Source organism: Papaver somniferum, chromosome 3, assembly GCF_003573695.1.
Source record: "Papaver somniferum cultivar HN1 chromosome 3, ASM357369v1, whole genome shotgun sequence".
NCBI classification, from domain to species: domain Eukaryota; kingdom Viridiplantae; phylum Streptophyta; class Magnoliopsida; order Ranunculales; family Papaveraceae; genus Papaver; species Papaver somniferum.
Window position 1 is genome coordinate 80,621,372 of NC_039360.1, and position 5,332 is coordinate 80,626,703.

The window sequence follows — 5,332 nt, forward strand, 5'->3', positions numbered from 1 at the left end:
GGGGGGGGGGGGTAGTTATAGGTGTTCATGCAACTTCTCATACAGTAAATAGAAGGGGATCTGTGGAAAGAGTTAATGGATGTAAGTTTTCTAAATAAACCATTGCTTGTGATTGGTGATTTTAACACAGTTATAAGTTTGGATGAGAAAATTGGTGGTCTCGAACCTATGAGAATATCAATGCTGGAATTTACAAATTGTCTGAATAATTGTGTTCTCATTCAAGCACCAAAAACTGGTTTGGACCTGGTGTAATAATAGAGCTGGGAAAAAAAGGATAGTTTGCAATCTTGATAGGGTTGTTTTCAATGATAAATGGTTAGATGTTTATCCAAACTGGGGTTTCAAAGTAGGAGCAAGAGGAATTTCTGATCATGGAGTATTGAATGGAGCTAATGCTGAGATTCCAAAACCAAATAATGTACCTTTTAGAGCTTTGAAGGTATGGATGAATCATCCTGATTTCCTTCAGAAAATAAAAGAATCATGGAATATAAAGATAAGGGGTAATCTTGCATTTACATTTATGTGCAAATTAAAACAATTCAAGAAGGATATTCAACTTTGGAATTGGAATGTATTTGGGGATATAACAAAAAAGTTAAAGAAAGCAGAAGATAATGTGACGCAAGCAACTTTAAATTCAGATAAAAATCCAGAGAATAAAAATCTTCTGAACAACCTAGTGACTGTAAGAGGAGTTAAAGAAATACTTATAGAGCAACAAAAAGAAATTATTCAGCATAAATCAAGAGTAAAATGGCTAAAAGAAGGGGATTCAAATACTATATTTTTTCATGTGAACCTTAAAGTAAGACAAGCTATGAATGCAATTTTGGAATTGGAGAATACAGAAGGAAATATTATTTCAGATCAAGACAAAATTGCAGCTATTTTAATAAAACGCTATGAGGAGAAATTCAAATTTCAAGAAGTACATTTTGCTCCAGATATTTTTCAAGATATTCCAAAGGTAATAAGTGAAGAGGACAATCAAATGTTGGATGATATACCATCAGGTGAAGAGATCAAAAAAGATGTTTTTGAACTGGATCCATATAATGCACCTGGTCCAGATGGGTTTGTTGGTTGGTTTTATAGATTTGCATGGGAAATTATTGGTGAAGACTTAACAAAAGAAATCCAATATTGTTGGAGAGGTGGTTTCATTCCAAAAGGTCTTAACTCTAATTTTTTGTTACTTCTTCCTAAAGTTAAGAATGCAAAAAGAGCAGGTCAATTAGGACCAATTGGAGTGATGAACTTTAGCTTCAAAGTGTTTACAAAGATAATTACTACTAGATTTAGTAGTATAATTCCGAAAGTTGTCTCTCATCAACAAGGTGCATTTATTAAGGGGAGAAATATTCAAGAGAAGATTGTCCTTGCATCAGAAATGGTAAATGAAATTAAAGTCAAACGAAAAGGTGGGAACATGGCACCCAAAATGGATATAACTCAGGCTTATGATTCATTAAGCTGGGAATTTCTATTTCAAGTTATGAGGTGTTTTGGTTTTTCTGAAAAAATAATTCAGTGGTTACATATCTTGCTTCAATCAGCAAAAAAATATCACTCCTTCTAAATGGTAGACCTGTTGGATATTTTAATGTGGGGGGAGGTTTAAGACAGGGAGATCATAGCTGAAGACCTTTTGAGTAGAATTTTGTCAAGAATGGTGCAGGAGAAAGAATTACTTCCAACGGTAACAAGAAATGAAGCTCAACCTTCTCACTTTTTTTTTTGCGTATGACATCTTTTATTCTGTAACGGTGAAAAGAGGAATGTCATAAAACTTCTAAAGGTTCTTCATGATTATCAAACTTCATCAGGTCAAAAAATCAGTCTTGGAAAAAGTAAGTGTTTCATTGGAGAGACAAGTGAGAAAAGAAAAATCCAGCTTGCATAAGAATGTAATAAGCCACTATCTACTTTTGCTGATAAGTACCTAGGTGTGATTTTAAATCCTGGATGCATAAAGTCAATTCATACTTGGAGCTGTGTAGAGCAAATGCAAGAAAGACTTGCAAGATGGAAAGGTAAACTCTTATCATTTCAAGAAAGAGTAATTTTGGTTAAGCATGTCCTATGTAGTTTCCCTATCTACTTCATGTCAATATATAAGTGGCCTAAAAGGGTATTGAAAGAATGTGAGAAAATCATAAGTAATTTATTATGGTCAGGTGACCCTTCTGCAAGAAAATTTATAACTCTGAAATGGGATTTAGTGTGTTCCCCAATAGAAGAAGGGGGTCTGGATTGAGAAAATTAGAGATAATAAATAAAGCTCTACTAGTGAAACTTTACTGGAAAATCCAAGAAAAAATTATTATGTAAAATCTTCTATTTGGCCAGGTTTGAAATGGGTGGCAGAAGAGATGAATGATCACTCTGGATGGTTGGTGGGGGATGGGTCAAATATTTCAGTATGGGAGGATAAATGGAGCTCTTATGGATTTTTATCCAGATAATGCATATATGTTGCAATTCCCCGATATAAAAGTGGCTGATATACTGTTGGATGGAGAATGGGTAATACCAACAGAATTTTTAAAAAGGATAGAGATAAATGAACTTCCTGTGGTGATATACTGTGGATGATATATTGTTGGATGGAGATGAGGTTATAAATTTTCTAAGAACTATTTATCCATCCTAATCTGTCAGAATGAGGTTATAAAATTTAAGAAATTACTGAAGATAGTTCTTACATTTTGGACGAAAGACATGTACTTGTGCTACTTTCTCATCTCTTAAGATTTATGCCCCCTCTTAGGTCCAGTCCTTGTCTTATCATGACTGATCTTTTTCCGAAGTAGTGCAAGTGCAACCTTGTAAGTGCTTCGAACAGTTGTCAATTTGACTTGAACCTGTGGTAAAATTATTTTTTTTAGGTAATGGAAAAGGATTTATGAAGAAAAGGAACCACTGAAGTATTTATTATGTAAAATCTTCTATTTGGCCAGGTTTGAAATGGGTGGCATAAGAGATGAATGATCACTCTAGATGGTTGGTGGGGATGGGTCAAAGATTTCAGTATGGGAGGATAAATGGAGCTCTTATGGATTTTTATCCAGATAATGCATATATGTTGCAATTCCCCGATATAAAAGTGGCTGATATACTGTTGGATGGAGAATGGGTAATACCAGCAGAATTTTAGAAAGGATAGAGATAAATGAACTTCCTGTGGTGATCAATGGAGCAGATAAGATAATATGGTGTGGAACAATTTCTGGTGACTTTTCAGTAGCTTCTGCAGTTGAATGTATAAGGAAAAAATATCCTAAACTAAAATGGACTAAACAGGTGTGGAACAATACAGTACATCCTAGTGTTTCAAGTAATGTTTGGAAACTAGTTAGGGGTGTTTGTGCCACATATGAGAAAATGAAGAAAAGGAAAGTCAATCTAGCTTCAAGATGCTACTTCTGTAAAAAAGTTAAAGAATCTCTAGATCATCTATTATGGCACTGTGATTATAGTGAAAATCATCTGGAAATAGTTGTGGGGTATGTTCTTTTTTGTAAATCCAAAGTCCTTTGAGGAAGTTTTTAATTCTGCTAAAAACAAGAGTCCTGCAGTGAAGGATTTGTGGAGGAATGCAACTTTCATCACAGTCAGGGAGCTTTGGTTTCAAAGAAATATATGTATATTTGAAGATGATAAGTTCAATGAGAACACTCTAAAGCAAGAATCTTAAAGTTCACAGCAGAATGTGATGTGAGAATGAAAGCTCCTATGTGGAATACTGCTAATGATCTTCAGGTTCTAAAAAACTTTGGCCTAAAATGCAAAAAAGTCAAAACTGCAAGATTCCAAAAAGTCTTCTTTTACCTGCCAAAAAGAAATCAAATACTTCTATGATGTGATGGATCTTCAAGGGGCAATCCAGATGACTCTGGTTATGGACTCATTGCAAGAGATGAGGTAGGTCTATGTATGGTTTCCACTACAAGAGGGTTGGGGGTAGCAACAAACTACTATGCAGAAGTAATGGCTATTTTGTTTGCTGGTGAATGGACCATTAGAAATGGATTTCTACAATTAATTTTCAGGTCAGACTCAAAATTTGTGATTACTGCTTTCACATCTTCTCAAGTTCCTTGGTTTGCATATCCTAGATGGAGCAAAATTTGTGAAAGTGTGAATGAATTGAGCTTTGTGCATAGCTACATAGACTGATGCTCTAGCAAAAAAAAGGAGTGAGTTTAGCAAAAGGAGAGAAAATTGTTTATAACACCAAACCTGATTTCTTAAATAATCTAGAAAGTAAACATCGGGTATACTATAAATTTAGCTAGAGTTTGGATTGGCTTCATTGTAAGTCTTTTTCTATTTTGTTCTTTTTTTTATCATGTTTTGTTTGCTTTTTTTTTTGTAATTTTGTTGACATTTTGAGGATTAATAAAATTCTTATTATCGAGCAAAAAAAAAATAAAGTTCATAGTCAACGATTTTACGATTAGATCTAATGTACCAAGATAATACACATTGGATTTGAAGATTAACGTTTATGATAGATGACAACAACCTGTCGATCCACAAGAATTGTGTTTATCAAAGATAATCTAGTTATTTATTCCGGACAAACAAGTGTTGCAGATAATCACACCCACTGACAGACTTATGAAGGGGCTAACCTAAGCTATACCCCGTCCTTGCTTTCGTCCAAAAAAATTTTAGTAACAAAATTTTGTTAGAATTTGTGTTTAGCCTACCTTTTTTTTTTTTGAAGCATGAGAAAGAAACAGAAAAGCGACTAAATAGCTATTACACGGGGGTATTTTGTACCCACTGAGTCATTAAATAGGATTTTGCTAATAAAATGTGGGACAGACCAGTCCCATACTGAAGTTGATAAATTTTCCGCTTGACTTCCGTCTGCCGCAAAGTTTGCCAGACCATCTGCTGTTTGATTTCCCTATCTGTAGTTGTGTTGTATTATGCATTGAGGAATTTATTGCATTCTTCGTTTTATTTATGTAATCATTTCTGCAACATACCACGGAGCTTCAAGTTCTTTTTTGACGAAGCGCGTTAAATTTTCCGAATTTGTCTCAAAGATAACTTTTGGCCAATGCCTCTCCATTGTCGTCCTTGAAGCTAGCAGAATCTCCTATGTTTCTGCTATTATCGCCGTAATTTGCGCTAGAGCCACCACAGTTTGAGATGTCGAATCCCTGCAAATAAAACCAACTCTCGATAGTCCTAGATGACCTCTAACATCCCAGTCCGTGTTGATCTTTATCCAATCCGGTTCTGGTCTGATCCATCCTGCTAGTATTGTTGTTGTTGCTTTGAAATTTGTCGGGGGGGGGGGGGGGGGGGG